General features: G+C 36.8%; 1 protein-coding gene across 1 annotated transcript in view; it reads left to right on the top strand.

Annotated features, from left to right (window-relative positions):
* Positions 1 to 288: 288 nt before the first annotated feature.
* Positions 289 to 22,034, top strand: part of MME (membrane metalloendopeptidase) — a 273,465-nt gene continuing 251,719 nt past the window's right edge. The window contains exon 1 of the mRNA XM_059920079.1: positions 289 to 400. The gene's annotated coding sequence lies outside the window, so the exon portion shown is untranslated. The remainder of the gene's footprint in view (positions 401 to 22,034) is intronic.

The raw sequence follows: 22,034 nt of genomic DNA, 5'->3' as shown, positions 1-22,034 counted from the left end.
AACTTGTCTCCCATCTTAGGGAATACTGTATTCATTTTAGGAACTTCTTTTTGCTTTAGCAGATTTTCTTTTATATTTTGATCTGCTCATAACAGTAACAATAACAGTTGCCACTATCCTTAACTCTACTACTGTATTACTGCTTTGACTACTACCAATACAACTACACCTACCAACACCACCACCAAAAGTTAATCCTTTTTAATTATTCTTCCTTTCAGGCTCTGTATCACTCAAAATCCTATCAGAAAACAAAATCCAATTCAGAAGATTGAAGAAACATTCACGTAAGTAGTCCTTACAGAACTGTGGTCGGGATTAAGGAAACCGAAGAAGGATGCTGAGGAGCCCAGAGACCAGCAACAATGGGGAACCCTTGCTGCTTCCTAGGCCTAAAGAGGTAAAAGAGAAAATGACATTGCTGGAGAACTAATCTGGAGCACCAAAGGGAGAATAACCAGCAGAGTCATGTGCTGAATATCTAAAATATATTTTACCTTTTAATCCCCAAAACAAAATATTACTATTACCTGAATTGTACATATGAGGGGACAAAGCGTTATAGAATTTGTCCAAGGGCACAAAGCTAAGAAGTTTCAGAATTAGTCCTCTTAACCATCTCTCTAACTTAAAAATCCATACTCCTATCTTCTGCAATAATAATTTGTTCATCAAATCTTTAAGGAGCCCTCTTTATGCCAGGTGCTACCAGAGGTATTGGCCATAGAATGCTGAACAACATCAATATGATCCTTCCCCTTATGCAACTTCCTTACCTTTGACGGGGGGGCATATCTACATGTTCTGCTATTTTCCCTAATAGAGGGTGGGAGACATCTCCTTGACACCCTTCAGACCTTCCTCTTCACAAACAAGATTGAAGTTTGCTGGTGTAAGGTCTCATGCATTTTCCTGCGGACCAAAGGAAGGGAAGTGGGGACATAGGCAGTGTGATCAAAGAGAGTTCTCTTGCTGTTTCTCTCAAAATTTGTTAGAAGTCCAGGCTCCACATCTAGCAAGCCTGATTGAGGGCCTGATTTGTACCACAACAATACAGATGGTATTGCTGGGGATTGGTTTGTTCTCCTGCTTCATTATGTCCACCCCTAGATGAAAAGGCAACCAGACTGACATTCTATGCTTCTGTTTTTAGCCCTTGAGTATTTGGTCATTTGTTGCCTGAAGTTTGTTTCACAGTGGACCTGTTTTTAGATCGTACCCCTCCCAAGTAAGAAGCTGCTTAGCTTAGAGCTTTCTCAGATTCTGGCTGAGCTGCAGTTGAGAAATTGACTCGAGACAGAATATTTCTCTTCTTTTCCACCAGCCATTCAGGGTCATAGACTATACCTCTCTAGATAGTGGATATTATTAAAGGCCTACATATTCACGTGTTTGCTTGTTTCCGCAACATTTTTTTTCTTTCACTTAAGTGACACTTATTGTACTGTGTTGAGAAACTAGTGTCCTGTATAAATCAGACTGAACTTACATCTTGATGATAGTTGGATTTGTATTATGAGGTTAAGACCTTTCTAAAGGTCAGCACAAATGGTTTTACTTGAATTTTTTTCTTTTAGTTCTTTTGGTTAGCTTTACTGCTGTCAGAGAGGGGAACTCTTGTAAATGTGACTTTATGCCTACAAATTTCCCACATGTTTTTGAAAGAATAAATGTTTTGGAGAGAATTTAGCTATAGCAAATAAAAGAAGAAGAATGAGACCAAGTTCCCCTAATAGGTCACTAAATAAAGGGAAAAATAAGTAAGGTAGGTACAACAGTTATTTTGAAAGAATAGGTTCAGATTTTCTGTTCTCGGGTTTGAGATGAAAATAGGATGTTAAAACAGAAATTTCCTGCATGCAGCTGCAAATATGTACTTGCGCTCAAACTCCAGGGCTGGCTTCAATGAGAAATGGGATAAATAGAGCAAATTGAGGGAGGAGAAGCAAATCTTGGGAGACAGTTACAGAGCAGGAAGAGGATCTGGGTTTAGCAAAGGAGAGAGAAAGATAATGGATGGAGTGTTGCCCTATAAAAGTGTGTGTACTTTGAAGTATTTTTTTAGAGTTTAGTATCAAGAAATCCTTTATCTCAGGGTTACAGATTTTTCCTGCTATCATTGATATTTCTTCCTTCTCTATTTTGTACATGCTTTATCTTTCCCAGTTAATTTAGGCACACTTCCATTATTAAGACAACATATCAATAAGGTAGCAATTCCAACTAGATGTCCTTATCAGAACAAACCTAAGTATTATACAATATAAAACCTCCATCACAGAATGAAGGTTAACAAGTCATTTTCATAGGAAATGTTCTTTTGTTATAGACAAATTTATGCTCCATGATTATTAGCCCAGGAGTCTGACTTCTAAATTAAAAGACATTTTCATGCTCTTTCTCATTTGATAACCAGATACCTTTCATGCTGTTAATTCTCTTTTGGTAGCAATAGTTACAGCCAAGATCTGCTGGTCACAGATGCACTCCCCTACTATCAGACTTCTATTCATTTATGCAACATACCTTAATTAAGCCTGCCTCTATAATATAGTTTTCCAGGTTCCAAAAACAATTCAAAGATAATATCAGAGAGTCTCTGTCTTCAAGGAGATTACTGTTCAGGGATTATTAATAGTCATTGGAGTCAATTTTTAAAATTACTTTCTTTTTATTAAAGTCTTTTGGTTCCTCTAGAACCTATTAGCAACAGAGAACTAATCATCATTTTCAAATGGGAAAATCTAACTAATTCATTCAAAGGGGAAAAGAAACATGAATTTAGGAATAAGAGAAACTGAACTCTTGCCTTTCAAATTGAATGCTTCTCTCAGAAGGTATATCTGGCTTTAATGGAATCATACTGGAAGAATATTAGCATTGAGTCATAATGCTCTTCAATGGTTGAAAATCATTTTTTTACAATATAATTAATGATTATTAAGTGAGTCAATAATATAGACCCTCCTTTTGTCCAGCACAATGTTAGATAAGAGAGAATTTTTTAAGTAATTATGACATAAATTGAGAAGCAGAAGTAACATACAAAATAAATTTAAATACACTACACAGTACTTGATAGTTTACAAAGCATAGTCGTGAACATTGCTTATTTGATTATACACTATAGTCTCTTTTGAGCTGGCATAAATACAACAGAGCAGACAATCAGGACTTATTCAGTGGGGCAGATTAAAATGTTACAGAAGACAGAGAAGGGCAAAACCAATGTGGACTACAGTAGCAGGGAAAGTTTCCTTGAATTGCAAAGTATTGTTCTCTATTTACTTTATCTTTTAAAATTCTCTTTTCCTAGCTAGATGCCTCAATCCTCTTTCTTTGATTCAGTTGTAGTATAGATTTGAATGAGCAGTTAAGGGTTGGGGGGAGTAGATATTATTAAAGGCAGGTGGATAGGAAACAAAATAAAATTCTTATAAAAGTCAGCATTCAAAGGAGTACAAAGAAGAGGTGACTATGTGCCATTTCTTTTAGAGCCACTTCATTTTCACTAAACCCTCTGCCTGGATTCCTTTCTGCACTGAGCATGTTGTGGGCCAAGGCTACTGTCTCATGAATGTCCTGTTCTGATCATAACTCCTGCCAGAAATGTGAGGAAGTGTTGTTCAGATCAAGCCAGGCAACAATTTTGTGCTCTGCGCACAGGTTTAACTAGACCAGTGATCAGAAATGACACTTTGCTGCAAAATGGCAAAGTTGAATAGGGTGAGTGAACATCACCTTGGTCCCTTTAATCCTCTTTGGGCCAAACAAAATAACCAAGCACACATGCATACACAGCTGAAGTGCTTTTAAATGCCTCGGTTTTTGTGTGTTTTTTAAAAATGTTCCCAAGGCAGCTTGAACAAACCGTTGCATTTTAGCAATGATGGTGGTAGTTACTCAAATGCTGAGGTGCCGGTGCTCATCACAGCTCTCTCCCAAGCCTCCCGCTATCTTCTCCTGTCTCTGCCTTTCTGTGTTACATCACAGGCCTCATGTGTGCAGGTCACAGATGCAGGTTAAAGGAGATCACCATGGGGAAATAAAAGGAAGATAAAGGGAATCTTACCATTTCTCAGCTCTTGTGCAAGGAAACATTTTATATTTCTTCAGTCAAAGGGGCATATGGGTCAATCATTGCCCTCTTACTTGAACTTGATCCTGAAAAGTGATTCAGACAAGACAGGAAATGGAATATGTTTGAGTAGATGTATGTCTTTTATTAATGCATACATGCAATACCAGTACATTTTTTAAAAATTATACTTAATTTACAATGTTCTGTTAGTTTCTGGTGTACGGCAAAGTGATTCAGTTATACATACATATGTAGATATAGATATATTCTTTTTCATATTCTTCTCCGTTATAGGCTATTATAAGATGTTGAAGATAGTTCCCTGTGCTATACAGTAGGACCTTGTTGTTTATCTATTTTATATAGAGTAGTTTGTATCTGCCATCTCAAACTCCTAATTTATCCCTCACCCCCTTCTCCTTTGGTAACCATAAGTACGTTTTCTATGTTTGTGAGTCTGTTTCTATTTTGTAAATAAGTTCATTGGTATCATATTTTAGATTCTGCATGTAAGTGACATAATATATTTGTCTTTCTCTGACTTACCTCACTTAGTATGATCATCTCTAGAGCCATCCATGTTGCTGCAAATGGCATTATTTCATTCTTTTTTATGGCTGAGTAATATTCCATTGCATATATGTACCACATCTTCTTTATCCGTTCATCTGTCAATGGACCTAAATGTTACTTCCATGTCTAGGCTATTATAAATAGTGCTGCTATGAATATTGGGGTACATGTATCTTTTCAAACTAGAGTTTTCTCTGGATATATGCCCAGGAGTGGGATTGTTGGAGCATATGGTAACTCTATTTTCAGTTTTTTAAGGAACCTCCATACTCTTTTCGATAATGGCCGCCCCAATTTACATTCCCACCAACAGCGTAGTAGGCTTCCCATTTCTCCACACCCTCTCCAGCATTTATTATTTGTAGACTTTTTGATGATGGCCATTCTGAGTGGTGTGAGGTGATACTTCATGTAGTTTTGATTTGCACTTCTCTAATAATTAGCAATGCTGAACATCTTTTCATGTGCCTATTGGCCATCTGTATGTCTTCTTTGGAGAAATGTCTATCTAATACTAGTACATTTAAAATTTTAAATTAGCATATAAACTAATCACAGTAGTGCCTCGTTGCACTCTAGTTGGAAAATACAGAACCAACATAGAATAGCCAGAGATTAAATACAAGATTGTGTAGTAGCTAACTGCTAAGTTATGAATTACAAGCAATAAATAGGACTCCCCTGCCAATGCAGGGGACATGGGTTCGAGCCCTGGTCTGGGAAGATCCCACATGCCGTGGAGCAACTAAGCCCGTGCACCACAACTACTGAGCCTGTGCTCTAGAGCCCGTGAGCCACAACTACTGAGCTCGCGTGCCACAACTACTGAAGCCTGTGCACCTAGAGCCGGTGCTCTTCAACAAGAGAAGCCCGTGCACAGCAACGAAGAGTAGCCCCCACTCACTGCAACTAGAGAAAGCCCGCGTGCAGCAACAAAGACCCAACGCAGCCAAAATAAATAAATAAATAAACTTATTTTTTAAAAAAGCAAGAAATAACCAATAATATCATATTTATTTTCTCTCCTATGTAAATACATACTTCTGAAAAACATTTTTGTTGGAATAACTATTCTACTCTCAGACTTACTACTGTCTTCCAAAATGAAAAACATACAAATTTCAACATACAGGATTCAGCAGCAGCAGCAGCTGCAGCACCGAAAAAAAAAAAAAAAGGCAAATTCAAACTTAAGATGAACATACTTGGCTAAATAGCATTTTTCTCCTTTGTTGGCTTTTGGTTGTTGTTATTTTGGCTGATTTGATTTGGAGAACTGACATTACATTTTAAAATTTCTAAACCCCTGGGCTTCCCTGGTGGCACAGTGGTTAAGAATCCGCCTGCCAATGCAGGGGACACGGGTTCGAGCCCTGGTCCGGGAAGATCCCACATGCCGCGGAGCAACTAAGCCCGTGCGCCACAACTACTGAGCCTGCACTCTAGACCCTGTGAGCCACAACTACTGAGCCTGCGCTCTAGAGCCCGCAAGCCACAACCACTGAGCCCATGTGCCACAACTACTGAGCCTGTGTGCTGCAACTATTGAAGCCCACGTGCCTAGAGCCCATGCTCTGCAACAAGAGAAACCACCACAATGAGAAGCCCATGCACTGCAACAAAGAGTAGCCCCTGCTTGCTGCAGCTAGAGAAAGCCCGTGCGCAGCAACGAAGACCCAACTCAGCCAAAAATAAATTAATTAAATAAATAAATTAAAAAGAAAAAAGACATAAAATTTCTAAACCCCTTTCAGAGGCTCTGAGTGGAAATAGAAAAAGTAAGAGGTAATTCAAAAATATTGCAATACTGAAAGTAAAGAAATTCTGCAGGGGAAATAGAACCTTTATTAAACCAAGAAAAGAAAGCAAAAGGCAAGAGGGTATAGAGAAACCAGCAAAACAAATTTGAAATAGAAGAAAGAAAATAATAAAAGGTATCATGTTGTTACAAAAATACATAAAATCAGCGGGATAAGGAAATCAAATGGAAAGGGATGAATTCTAGGAAAAGGTATTCTCTGTGGTCAAAAGACAGTTGCACAGCAGACAGAAGACACAGGTTCCAGTGTCACCTGTTGCTCACTGGTTGTGCGACTCTGCAGGATGTTAAAAGTTTCTGGACTTTCAACTCTGTAAAATCACTTTTGCCTCAGAAGGGTAAGATCACTTCAATTTCTCAAATTCTTTGAGAGAAAACATTTTTGCATCTCTTCATTTCTTCTTTGCTACTCTTTACTGCTGAACAGTTAACAATAGTGGACTTGATACTCTAGACTGACTAAAAACAGAGACATACTAACAAAATACTGCCTGATTCACAGGGTTAAAATAGTTGACAAGTAGGATGGGTAAATGAGTCGTTGTTTCTCTAGGGCTAGTTTCCTGTAACTGTTCACAATTCCCCTGAGTGCATGTAGCCCACTGATAACACTAAGAATTCCTGATTGTGGACTGGTATCCCAGAAATACTAAATATTTATTGAATGCTCTCTGACTAAAATGAAAGCAAGAAAAGAGAGTGTGATTAATTTGTCTGTGGCAGCTGAGGATCAAAAGCAGACTGAGGGCTGTGCTTACGTACGGGCAAAAGAAATTATTCAGGGTGTTTCTATGTTTCATAAAAGTACTGCTTCTACTTTGCTTTTAAGTATTTCATTTAGTATTTCCACTTTGATTATAATTCATAACCAAAATGAGACAATCTATGTCAAGTGCTTATTAGAGTGCCTGGTTCATGGTAAGTGTTCAATAAATATTAGCTTACTATTAATAACCTGAAAATGTGTTTGTATTTCACAGCTTTTACTTTCTGTATAAAAAGATGATTTAGCAAAGACAGATTCATGCATTAGTAGTAAAGGCAGAAACAATTAAAATAATAAGGAAGCCGGATTGGGGAAAGAAAGGAGACATGGATATATAAATTATTATTCAAAGGAATTTGGGGCCATGATTTGTTCTATTCCCTGCTCTTTCAGTAATGAATGTCTACACACACACACACACACACACACACACACACACACACACACACTTTAGAAATTCATGTCCACAGCAGGAAGGAATAATTTTTAAAATTCATGAATTAGAGTCTGATTTACCACAAAAGGAAATACCTTTTGGGACTACATTCCTTATGAGCATATGTTAAAAAAAATTGCCTTACGTTTCTGTTTAGAAGGATATTCTGCCCCCCACCCTGTTACATTCAGAAGAAAGTAGCAATGCTTCTTTATGAACAGAAAGCATGTATCTGACAAAATCGAGCTTTAAAAATAACAGAACACATGAAGCCCCTTCAATGTATATGAAGTTTCCATCAAGAGAGTGGAGTTGGTGGAGTGAGACTCACAACTTGCGAGGAAAATCTGGTTCTGACTGGAAAAGGAGGACCATGACAGTTTAGGATGATTTGAGAAAAATTAGGTGTCCTGATCTTGATTTATGAATTTGGGTCACAAAATAAATAAAGATGTGGCAACCACTAAGGCAGGTGAATGTGATTCAAAGCCATTCCTTAGATTAAAATAAAGTTAGAGCAACAAAAAGCCACTTCTGCCCCCAAATTTTTCCAATTAGGATTGAATAGCTAGTGCATTTCAGAGGTGGGAACACTAAGGAGGCACACAGCACTATCTCACTAATGGGTCTAGTTTAGAGAAAGACAGGCTATTAAACTCAAAAGTGCTTAAAATGTGAATACCCCAAACCACCAGGAACCTATAAACATATCAAATTCTAATACTTTGCAATACTAAAAGCTAATACATGAAAGAAAGACGAAAATACATGAAAGAAAGATGAAAGACTTTTCTTGATATTTCTTTAACTATTACTATAAAGTTTACTTACTTGGTTCATAGTTGAGGGAGTCTTCTATATGATAGGCACTGTATGATATGGTAGTAGATTTGATAAGGTAGTAGAAAAACATTGGATGACTTGAAGTTTCCTATCCAACCAGAGCTCAAACTTTTGTGGATTTAAAAAAAAAGAAATAAATTATTATAGTACTGAGTTCTGGATGTTGAACATGTCCTTGGTAAGTAGAGAGCACTGTGGAAGCACAGTGCGGGCAGCAGCCCATACTGAGTGGGAAGGGTGGAGAAGGCATCTCAAGCAGGTGAGATCTGAGATGGGCCTTGAAAAATGAGGAAGAGTTTTCTAGGCAGAGAAGAAGGAAGAGAGAGGACAATCCACACAGAATAAACAGCATGAACAAAACACAAAAGAATCAAAGGGCAGAGACCATCTGGAGCATTGTGAGGAGACCTAAGCCAGGAGATGAGGCTGCTTGCTCAGCCAAATGTGAAAGAGGGCTTTGTAGGTCTTGCTGAAGAGTTAGAACCTTATCCTGCAGGCCGTGGGGGGTGAGTCACGTTGAAGGATGTGTGCTTTTGAGAGATGGCACTCATGACAATGTGGATGGTAGAAGAAAGAGATTAAAGACAGTGGGTCTGTCAATCATGCAGGTAAGGAATAAGAAAGACTTTGATTAAAGTAGTGTCAGGGAAGCAGAAGTAACAGAGAAGGTCCACTGGGGTTGAATGATAGGATTTCATGTGGAAGGTAGAGGAGAAAGAGCATCAAGGGCGACTTTGGCTTCTGTCTAGAGGAATGCTGCTTCATCATGAGGGGGACGAGGAGGAGGAACGAGAGATGGTTTTCCATAGAGTCAGGTAGGGCTTGTGGTACCAGTGGGAAATCCTGGTGATTCCTTTAGGAAGCCCAAAAGATCCAGCCTGGAGATAAAGATCAGGAGTTCAGTATCTTATGGGTGTTACTTAAAAGTCATGGGAGTGAATGAGCTGACCAAGAGAGCATGTATAAGAAAAAAAGATAGATGGAAATGGGCCAAGGAGAGATTCCTGGGGAACGCTGCAGATGCCAGCAGAGGGACCAAAGACTATGAAACCATGCCAAAAGCAGCACTCAGAGAGGTGGGAGAAAAACTAAGAAAGTTATATTTTGGCTAAAGCATCATGTAAGAAATTGAATCATGTGCCTATATGTTACTGTATGTATCCTAACATGGGCAGATCTAATCTGTGGTCCCACAAAGTCACAACTAGATATCCCTACTCACCTTGTGGAAATAACCAGAATTGCAGGCACTATAACTATAAGAAAATCTTATTCTAGAACTAGATGAACAATGAAAAATCAATAAAGTGAAAGCAAGTCCTACAGTATATTAAATATTGACTGAACCCAGATCCAATTTGATTAAAAAAATGCATACAACAAGATATTATTTCATAGCAAGCACTAAGGATTAATGAAGGTATAGATGCTTAGTCCAGACAAATAAATTTGGCAATAATCAGGTAAAAGGGTCCAAATTAGTGATGTGCCACTTGTTTTCCTTTGCTTGAAATATTATTCAAATTATACGTTGTATAGATGTTCCTACATTCTTCCCATGTATACACACGCAGAGGGGATAATGCAGCATGTACTACTTTGGACCCATTTAAAAACACCTAGGTAACTCTTCAGCCAGTGAAACTTAAATGATGTCTCTCTCACTTCTGTTTCCAAAGGAAAAACATTACACTGCACTCACAAACTGCGTGTGTTTTCTCCATCAGTAAATATATGTCATATGTCAAAATAAACTGGCCAAGGAAATGTAAATAAATGATTCAGTACAACCCATTACCAGTACTGGAAAAAACTCAGCGTGTAACGCCTACAGATTGTGAGTCAAGAACACCAGGTTTTCACGTAATGGGTGGTACATGTTGTGATGAGAAATGGGGAATGGAAAGGAAGCTGTAACACGGATGGGTGCCAAAGTATCCTGTGCACTCAGACTCGCCATAACACATTGAGATGCCCTACTCTGGGGTATGTCTCCTCCACATGGAACTATAAGGCTCCTCAAGGGAAAAAACAGCTTGATATTCACCTTTTTACCTCTATACCTGACACAGTTTAAACACCAAACGAATCCATTAGGCTGAGTCAACTTAGAGAACCAACAGATGTCAAGAACCATGATAAACAGGATAAGAAGAGCATAGCAAAACTGTTCACCATACCTGGGAAATGCTGAAACTGATCTAAACAAGTAAAGCACTGTGGTTGTCTGTAGGAAGCCCAGAGAAGAAATAAGATGAAACTGTGCAGAAAATGTGCTCTCTTCAAGTAGAGAAGAGGACAAAGTGTAAGTGTTGTCAGGAATTAAAAGGGCAGGAATTCAGTTGGGAAGGGGACCCTTGCTTCAGCCAAGGTAGACAAGGAAATGCCATTCATGACACTGACCAAGTGTCTAGGCATGCTTTACATTAAATTCAAGGTCTATCTTTGTGACACTTTTAGTTATTGTTTGAACACAGCTCCTCTGACTTTATTAGGTCATATGAAGTTTTCAGCAAATAACACTGTGCCTGGCACATAGTGGATATCACAAAAATTATTGAATGAATACATTTGAATTTTCCCTCTCAAACTGGCTATTATTAACTGTAAACTACCATTAACCGTGGCTGGGAACTGGCCACATGCCATTCTTGACTGAGCTCCAGCCTGGGCAGTAATAATACTAACAGTACTGTTAGTAACAACCACCACAACTTTTCCATAGTGCCAGACACTGTTCTACATTCTTCATATGCATTAACTCATTTAGTCTTCACTAGTAATCCTATTATTCTCCCAATTTTGTAGAAGAGGAAACTGAGGCATAGAAAGATAGGCGGGAATGAGAGAAACATAAAGACAAGGGTAATGATTCCCCCTCCTCCAGACTCTTATTGAGGAAGATCTGGCTGTTCCCAATTAACAAGTTACAGGAGAATGGATCCGCTAATAGCTAGAGGTCACCTGAATGTGAGGGACCAAGAGTAGAGGGTATGGGACAAAGAAAGTTCATGTGCCAGGTGCAGGTGCAGCTGATCCTCCTGGGATGCAGTGAGAAAAACCAGAAGCAAGGCTGGTTTCCCCCAGTATCAGAAAGTAGCCATAGACCACCACACTGGTAGCAATTTAGTAAGGCCATGATTCTGTGTAGAGAAGTCAGGCTTCATAATTATGTTCCAAGTACTATAACCTTTGGGAACTACTCCGTTTGATAGAGGGGAGAAAAATCACCAACATCTCGTCAAGTTGACAGCTCCTTAATTCTGGGATCTGGCATCACGGCCCAGGGAGTGCTGGGATGAATACAAAACTTGCAGGGACAGGACTAGACTAAGCAAGGGATGACTGACACAAGGTAAACTTAAACTTCTTCAAGTCATGCATTTAATCCCATTTTGAGTTTGAGAACTCACAGTTACTTGGACTCAGACATTTATCAGTGAAATTTCTAATGCATCATTGAAATTCAGGTCAGCTTTTCAAGTGGTGTTTGAGATTATCCAATTCAGTTCAGACATCTTCCTTTTGCCATGAACAGGTAACTGTTTAAGTTAATGAGTTTTCTTTCTGTCTACAAAAGATCAAGTGTCATTAAGCACAACAGTTTAACTGATCTAATAAGTAACACATCTAATAAATAGAGAAGTATGTCATAGGGTGAGGAGACTCTCCATCCTGGTAATTAACCAAAATTTAATTTTCTAGGAAGGTGATGCTCCAGGGGAGGGAAAGATGAGGCTTTCTCCTGTGACTCTTCTGAAACTCTAAGCAATGGTTTATGTGCATGTGGTTTTTTTTGTTTTTTTGTTTTTAATGGAAAGAATATCCTTAGCTTTTGTTTAATTGCTGAATCAGTCAGGAACCCAGAAAAGATTAAGAATCACAAGTATACAGATAATAAATTAGAATTAAGAAAATATCCACTTTCCACACTGAGTTGAAGGGATACCAAAAAGCATTTTCACCAGAGGTTAAACTCATCATTACTCTTCATGCTGTTTTCATATATACATTTGCATTTTAGTGGGATGCATCATAATAACTGGATAAGAACATGCCCTAATGTCAGATCCTCAGGTTTGAATCCCAGACCCACTTCTTGCTAGCTCTATAAATTGGAGAAGTTGCCTAAGATTTTTCTTGTTTAGTCTTCTCATATAATAGCATCCACCCCCTACTGCTCTTGAGAGGATTAAATTACACTAAGTTTACAAAGCCCTTCTCAAGGCACCTGGTACTTAAGAATTGTAAGCTTATTGTGGTTATGATTGTATAGCTGTGATAAAACTTTACATCAAAAAAATTTTCCCTAATTTGCAGGTTTTTTTCAGAGATTCATGATGGCTCAGTAGTCAGTCATGAAGAAACCGGTCTCCATCTGCATTTACTGTACTATCTTTATGACTATTTTGTTAGGTACCAAGAAATCATAAGCTGCTTTTGTTTTCCAATGATGACATGTTGCCAGGTTTTTGCCAATTTTCCTCAAATATGAGTTGTAATTTAATTTTAAGTAAAACTTGAAACTCCTGGCACCTGCAACTCCCTTATACTTGGAAAAATAGAACTTCCTATTCTTTTTAAAAAAAATTTTTTTTAAATTTTTATTTATTTTTATTTTTGGCTGCTTTGGGTCTTTGCTGTTGTGCATGGACTTTCTCTAGTTGTGGCGTGCAGGGTCTACTCTTTGTTGCGGTGCGTGGGCTTCTCTTGTTGTGGAGCACGGGCTCTAGGCGCGCCGGCTTCAGTAGTTATGGCGCACAGGTTTAGTTGCTCCATGGCATGTGGGATCTTCCTGGACCAGGGCTCGAACCCGTGTCCCCTGCATTGGCAGGCGGATTCTTAACCACTGTGCCACCAGGGAAGGCCAGAACTTCCTATTCTTAAGACAAAAGGCTCAAAGAGTTCTTTTGAGTTTATACAAAACAACATGTGTGTATGTAAGGAATTAAGTAATCCAAAAATATATAATTAAATTTCCCTTAAAATAAGTATTCTTTCAGCTCTTTTGTTTTTGATTAGAGAAGAAACATTTCCTAAACGTTGAGTTAGTTCTCTGAATTTTCAAGGATGACACACATCAAGAAAAAAGAAGTAAAATGTTTACCCAAAATTCACTTGAAAGTGAAGTATGGTTTGTCTTAAGAATTTACCTTCAGAGAAAGGGAAGAGAGTTTATTCATGTAATGGATTCACTCATTCCTTGAGAGAACACAGGCAGCCTGCCTTAAAACTATTGTCCCCAGAGACACAGAAAAGAAGACCATGTGAAGATGGAGGCAGAGAGATTAGAGTCCTAAGAAAAAAAATATCGGGCAATTTTTGGTGAAACTTACTTGTTTTTATACTGTCATTAACAAAACTTCCCAAATGCTTACATTCTTTTGCATTTTGTGAAAACACCTTTGTATTTGGAAGTTAAGCTGAGGACATGTAGATCAGAAAATATAATCATTGTAGCATTGATGATATTGTATATAAAAATTATAGATTTCTTTTTTCAAGCCACTGACAACAAGTGCAAAATTATACTTGTTAAAGAAACACACTAAACTGAGAGGGTGATGAATTTTCAAAAAGCCAATTTTAGCTCAATTCTGCAAAAATAAAATAGCTTTAATTTTTTATTATTTCTGTCATGAAAGGAAATAAATTGACCCAGATAAGCTTTATAGATCCACAGGGCTAGAGGGATTCACTACAAATAAACCTTTAGTCTATCTCCCAGTTCCTAGGCTGAATAACTTCTTAGCCACTCAAGATTACAGTTATTCTCCCAAAAATATAATTTTGATAACCTTGTGTAATAATGCATTCTAGGAAGTAAAATATACTCAGATATATCATATTCCCTTTTATCTTGCTATCTATGAAATGTGTTCATCATTTAACTCTGTTAAAAATATTTAACTGAATTTCTTTAGTATTTTTTCCAGGCCTTCCAACACAGATGTCAAATTATTTATTGTTTTGAGTGGACTTATCTTGTTAATGTAGGCACATTTCCATGCACAGATGATCTATTATTATGAAAATATTGTTTTCTAACCCTGGTAATTATTAATTATTCCATCAGTCTATCCCTCAGCAGTGAAATGTTGCTCCGTTTACAGAGCTAGACAAAACTAACATTTCTAAGGTATTAATAAGTGCCAGCCTCCTTTTTAGGTCACTTTAAATTTAACTTGAATTAACACTTATTAAACGCCTACTATGTGTGAGGCACCCTACTTTCTGCTTTCACAAACAAAAAAATATATAATGATGATACCCAACAAGGAAATTATAGGCTTATGTGCTAAATTTGCATGACATGTCCAAATACTCTTCTGGCCTTGCATTTTGAAATATCCTTTATTCCAAATGCTAACCAATACAAATGATATAAAAATATGTTCTCAAATGTTTACTATAATCAATATCAATTAATGTTCACCAAAAGGAATTTTCAGAGCAGCTTATAAGTATCTCCAGTAAAGAAATCAGGTAGAGGTTTAATCAGTACACTTGAAGACCAACATACAAAATATCAAAATATGCTTGGCATAGCTCAGAAGACAGAATGAATAATGTCCATATTTGAGAAGACCAATTAGAAAACAAATCCTTTGACTGTTCAAACTTTTCAGACTAAAAAGTAAAGATTTAGAGAAGATGTGATATTACATTATATGCAGGAAAGTATGGTTAAAAATCACCATACTTTCCCACATATAATAATAAATTTTAAAATCACAAACAATTAAATATAAATGTCCCCATCTATGAAACCATGTAGATGAAAAGTGAAAATTCAAGTAGATTTTCAGTTGGTTTAGGAGAATGAAACATCTATACTTTTCTAAATGTCCTGGTGTTTGTCATCAAACATTTTGACCATCTTCTCTTCTTCTTTTTCTCTCAATGTACACTCTCCTGACAATCACTAGACCACTAGTATCACCTCTGCAGAGCTCCTAGATCTATGGCCCCACCCTGACATCTCTCCAGCACTCATATCCAAAAAGCTGCTCCACATTTCTACTTGCATGTCCTATCTATACTTTAAGCTCAATATACACCAAATTGAATATAGTCTCATCCCTCACACACATGTTCCTATATACTAATTTGGTTTCTGACAGGATGGAAATCATCAATATTCACATTCAGTTTGGATGCCAAGTGCTATTAGTTCTACAACTGGCAGATCTAGAATACATACCCATCCCTCTAACTTCATTCTCATGATAATAATACAAGCACTCTTTATCTTCCCTTGCCTTTGCTACTTCAAAGGCAAGTAGCTTTCTACTTCCTACTTCTTTTTCTTCTGTGTACTGTTAAATTCCTCTTCTGTGTACTGTTAAATTCCTTACAGCTGCATCTACCTTTAGCCTTACATCTTAGGCTAGTGTTTAATGGATGCGGCTTTATAAGCCAATCTCTTCTCAAACTCTAGTAAGCACACCACTCACTCCCCTTCCCAGTCTTGCAGAACATGCTCCCACTGTACTCAAAGCATATGATTTAAATGGGAACCATCATGCTTTATGGATTTTTCCCTTCCCTGTATCCTAATTCAAGTTTTAGTTGTGTTTTCTGCATTTTGCAATCAAAGGTGTCTCTGTTACATAGCCTCAACCTCAGTTAGAATGAAAACAGTCTAACTCAGCTCAATGCCATCTTGCCTAGAGGGCATCCCTGAATCTCCCAGCTATACATAAGTAAGCTGCTCAGGTATAACAGAGTATTTACATCTCTCTTGTGGCACTCTCCAATTTATTTCTAACTTCTATAATAATATTAGTATGTGTGCATAACTTTCTCCCCTTCTAAGCTCTTTGGCAGTAAGACCTTGTCTATAATAAACACACAATAAATATTTGTTGAATAAATAAATGATTGGATGAATGAAGAAAAAAAAATCTTTGCAAAGGATTCTCTAAGGATTTTTGTTTTTTACCCAGATGTTTGGCTTCACAAAGACACTTCTGAAAAGGAAATAAATTAATTGGTAATAAATGATGTTTTCTCTCAGCTTCCATTCAAATCATTGTGAACCCATCGTACCAGCACAATGTTCTAGCTGCATGTTTGTGTTTCAACTTTCACAGCCAAACACCTGCGGTTAACAACCCACACATACCAAAGTATTTTTAACATGACTCAAATTGATCTGGGGAGTTGACAGCTTCTCAACATCCAAATGGATACCAAACTAAATGTCAGTATTTTCACAGAGACTCCTTTTTAATAACATGGGAAAGCCTGAGATTTCTCTTCTCTCATGAAGCAATGCACTGGTCTGAGTAAGCCTGTTCTTATTCTGTTCTAAGTAAGTTCTTCCACTGGATGAACAACATGAACATTCTATTGTGGATCCACTGAAAGGACCTGGAAGTCCTAAAAGTTTTTATTTTCAAATGCTGCACATTAAGGTTTTTGACCTATTATTGTGCCAGACAACTAGACTGAAAGAAAATGCGACTGATCCTAAGCTATTACAGTCTCTCTCACAGACCCTCCTTCCATTTCAGTCAATGGATTTCAAGTGAAAAATGTTACTTAAATTCTTTTTCCCTTTAGAACAGTAATACCAGGTACACCACTACCTATCACTGTTAAACTAGGCTACATGTCTTTCAAAATCCAGGTCAAATTGTTCTGTGCTCAAGTCATCAAAAATATTTCCTTTAATAACTTTGTGTTTTAGGACCCTGTAAGCTAGCTTTATGCAAGATTACCTCTGTAAAATTACCTTTGTAAAACAGTAATGCATGACTTAATTTTTTTCCTGTGTAACTAACACTGTTTTATAACGTTTGTAGATTTTTTTTGGCAAGCAGACAGAATAGTGTTTCATTTTAGATTTTGAATCCCCTAAGAAAACAACACTAAGGAATCTGTTATTTATATCGTAACTAGTAAATCAATGAATATGTTTTAAATATAATGGGATTATTAATGACTGTATAGTTAAAAGAAAAAAAAAGTTTTGACCTGGGAAAAAATTCATTTCGCTACTGAGCAAAACTCAAAGCCGTATAGCATAATGCTGTTAAGAGGTTTGCATATAAGCAAAATCAGTATCAAAATTGAACTTCCAAAGTATTAAATACCTACTATGTGCATGACATCCCACTAAGTTGTAAGCAGCATCACATGGTTGACTTTTGTTTTCCCAGAGGCTAGTTACATATTTTGAAGATTGTATAAAAATAACCATCATTGTGTGTCCTCAACAAGTTCCTTTACACGTATTTTCTTGGACTGCCCTTAAAATCAAAAGGCGAATGTGCCATGTGAAGACCCTCTACATTAACCTTCTTATTCCTTGGCTTGTTTCTGAGGCTACCCATCCTCAAGGTTCTTGCTTCTGTAATGTGCCTTGAAATCTCCCATCCCCTAGTCTGTGAGCTACCAGCCTAATAATGAGATCTAAAATTCCCACCATTATTATTATTATTTTAGGTTATGTTATTTTTTTATAGCAGGAGTAAATCTGACAAACTAAAGGAAAAAGGAGAAATACCAGAAACTTAGAATGCACTTGTAGGAGATCTTCAAGCTACTGAATGACAAATTCCTCTCTAACCTTCCACTCAAAGAAATTGTATTACGACTTGCTATTACCTTCTATTTCTGAGTTTGGGTTTGTTTTGTTTTGTTTTACTTTTTTGATATTGTATACAGGAAAAAGATCTTCATAAGGGTGGGAGAGGGATTCAGCCTACTTTGAACCCTTCTAAGCAAACAACAAGGCTATTTTGCCTAGAAATCTTTTGAACTTCTCCCTGGGATCTCACACAGCTTGGTGCAGGTTGAGTGTCCTGGGGACTTGGCTCTCTCCAGGTACTTTTAATTGTTCCCACATGAGGCATTGTGTTGCTCCGTGCTGAGATTAGCCAGGCACATGAAAGCTACCATCCCCTTGAAACCTGAAAAAAAACAAAAAAAAAAACACAAAAATTGATAGTCAGGCTGCTGCTACAATCAAATCATAGCATTTAATTCAATATGCACTTATTGAGAAAAATATGTTCAAGACACTGAATGTGACCTCAAGGAGTTTCACACATTGAAATAAAGCAGAATCTCACAGAAACCTACATGGCACATCTTTTAGTTTTTGCTTATAGCAGAAAGGAGCTGGGAAATGGATTCTTAGTTATACTTAATTTTGGTTTTGAGAGATGGGACCCAGGACTTAATCGCCTTGAAAAAACAAATAGAAGACTAGGAAAAAATAATTTTTGAGGTTACCAAGTGCAATAATTTAAGGCCTTCAAGAGTTCTTAATAAATTTGAATGATTACTGTTTATTATTACTATTACTTTCTACTTAACAACTAATACCACAGTGTTTTTTCCACCTGTGAGAATTTGAGAGATCAGAAAACTAACATGTATTGGGCAGCTAATCCGTGTCAGGCACTACACTAGGGACGAGGCATACATCTTTTTGCTTAGAGCAGTGCTAAAATTGACCTTGGCATTCCAAAATTTGATAGGAAAACTAGAACATGTTTTAATTCCTTTAGATCCCCATGACATAATTCCTAGCTTTGTCTGCAACAAATTCTCAGGACATTAAACACACTCATTTTCAAAACCAAAAGTAAACGCTGATGAATTATCAGCTGCTTGGGATTCAGTTCATTAACAGTGCTGAGCAGAGCCATGTTGGAGGTGGGACAAAAGAAAAACTATGCATTATATCTTTCCCTATTTTGAACCAAGTAGAAAAATTAATAAAAATTCTACAATCAATATACTGTTCACACACACAATTGTCAACCCTCTTTGACAATGTGGCAGAGGGCATGAGGGCCACACTGGCTGGGAACTGTGAGCTGATTGGAAACAGCTGTGCAACAATGCAGGGTGGTAAAACAAATAAACAACAGTTTGCCTTTATTTAAAATTTTTGTTTTGTTCATCATGGATGTTTTGTGTATTGCATTAAATATTACATTAAAATTTTATTTTTTTGGTGCCCCTTAAATTTTGCTTCAAGGCAAGTGATACTAATCCCAGCCCAGCCCTGTCCATTATTGTAATTTATCTAAGGTTTAGTTCAAAGTTTCTTTGCCATACAGTCTGTTCATTGAACCAAACCTTTGGAACCTTTCTAGGGAACAGTTAGGTGATTAAAAAGTCAGACAAAGGATAGAAAAAGAATTTTAAAATGAAGATTGATAATGCAAAACAAAACAGAAAAGCAATGTACTAATGTGTGAAAGTTAACTGTATTTCTGTAACAGTTTTTCACCTGTGGCATTTTGAATGGTTTAATCTTCTTTTGAGCAACATTTAAGTTTGCTATTTAGTGATGTTTTAACTCTTTTATATTTTCAGAGGTACTATTATAATCATTATTTTGTTTAAAGGCCAGCTGTAGATATTAGATTCCTAGTGTAGATTTAAAGTAAATAAATTTTTTAAAAAGAAAAAATATCGTCATTAAAAACTGTAGAAGTAATAGTTTTTTTGTTTATGACTTTATGTCACTATACATGCAGAACCCATGAGTAATACAGGAACCCTGGTTAACCTCACTTCTAGATTGTTCCAAGTGGAAGATACCACCTCTTGAGTGACTTAACTGAACACATTTTACTCAACTAAGTGGTGGGGATCAAATATGTAGAGATATAATAAAGGTTTGCCTTTTGGTGAATGGTTTGTTTTTTTAAAAAAGTTGAAGGCTGATTATTAACATATATAATGCTGATTATAACATACATAACATTTCTGTCTTTCGCTCAAAGACAGAAAAACATATTTCTTCTGTGTATTTGGTCTGTCTCAGAGTGAAGGAACCATCTATAATAAAGTAACTGGCTGAATGAAGCTCTCTAAGTCCTTTAGAAAGCAGAGCAAACATTTGAGGTTGCAAAAAGTATAACCTGGGTACATCTGCACATCAATAAATGAACTCAGATAACTCATGCATTCATTTCCTACAGTTGACAAAAAATTAGTGTCCTAGAGTCATAATTTGGGTCTGATTTGTTACATACTGTTAAAGGATCCTAACAGTGTTTACAATAGAGAGTTCTAAGACTATTTTAAAATCAACAGTCTGTATTTTCTATAATTTCTTAATTTCCTTTTGTATTCCAAAGTACCATTGCATGTATACAGTACATCTTGCTTTTCTTAAGAGGCAAATTATCACTTTGATTTTGTCCCAGGTATATGACTTGTACACAGTTGACTCTGTCCTTCACTGCAGTAATTAATTTTGATCTTCTACACTTAGCTTTCCCTCATTCTTTCCCCTTTTTCTTTCCAAAGACAGAAATGTGGGGACAAGACACAGGGATGAGACTGTAAACCAGGCCATGAACTTTAATATTCACAACCTCAGACTTACTTCCCATGATATTCAAGTAAAGGAAAGAAAATACATCAGCATTCAGCAAAACTCTTGTTATTCTTGCTAGCTTTATCATTAATTCATTTAGAAGGATGGTTGACAGAGATGGTTTGGGGGTAGGAGGGAGACTGAAGAAACTTGAACTAGAGTTACAGATGCAATCCTGTCTTTCTCTAAAGGACTTAGTCTAATATTTTCCACGTGGTTTGTTTTCCCAGATTTTTGAGTTCTTCCTCATCAGGTTTAACCAGGTATATACCGTAGTTTTTGCCAACCCAAAACATTGTGACACTCTGAAAATCAGGTTTTCTGAATCAAAGCAAAATTGGCACAGACTATTAATAAAACTGGTAAGTTACATCAATTCTTATAAATGTCCTTTAATCATAGGTAATCTTGGTCAAACTCCTGTTCTTCTGGTACTTAAAACTCAGGAGTGATAATTACTAATTTTTCAATTATCAGTGATTTATGACCACATTGGTTATATTTTATTCAAGTTTTAATTGGGAAAATTGGGGGGAATTATGATTCCCTTTCAACACCTCAAAATGAAAATTTTTCCATGGCCATCTAGAGGTGATTTATAGCTAACCCAAAATGTTAATCATGGATAATTCTAGATTAGTATGGATGATTTTCCTTTTCTCTCTTTCTTTATATCTTTTTTTCTGTGTATTTTCTAAATTTTCTACAGTAGACATATACTGTTTTAGTAATAAGTTAAAATATTTTAATCAAATGAGGTATAAGCTAACTTTCCCCAAGGACAAAGTTCCTCACAGTTTTGTGGAGGAGGTGTGTTTTGAACAAGATTCTGAATGGAGATAGTGTTGTCACTTGGCAGAGAGGAGAGGAGCAATGCTCAGAGAGCAATGACAGATAAGGATTATTTCACAGGAAGCATCATCCGGTGGTCAACCTTGAAGCACATTTGAAAGTGCTTAGAGCTTATGGAAATCTATATTTACTGTAATTTTCCCAGGAAGGGTAATAAAAACGCAAATTTGTATTTTATAATGATGATTCCTATGGTTGCATAAGCTAGATAATTTGCTAATATATTCTCTTTGATTGCTGATTACTGCTTGGTCCAGTTCATTGGCTTTCAAACTTTTTTTGTTCATAAGCTACACTACAAGAAATATATTT

Source organism: Balaenoptera ricei, chromosome 4 (assembly GCF_028023285.1).
Source record: "Balaenoptera ricei isolate mBalRic1 chromosome 4, mBalRic1.hap2, whole genome shotgun sequence".
Lineage (NCBI taxonomy): Eukaryota > Metazoa > Chordata > Mammalia > Artiodactyla > Balaenopteridae > Balaenoptera > Balaenoptera ricei.
Note: the sequence above shows the minus strand (reverse complement) of the source record. Positions and strands in the feature narration are given on the sequence as shown.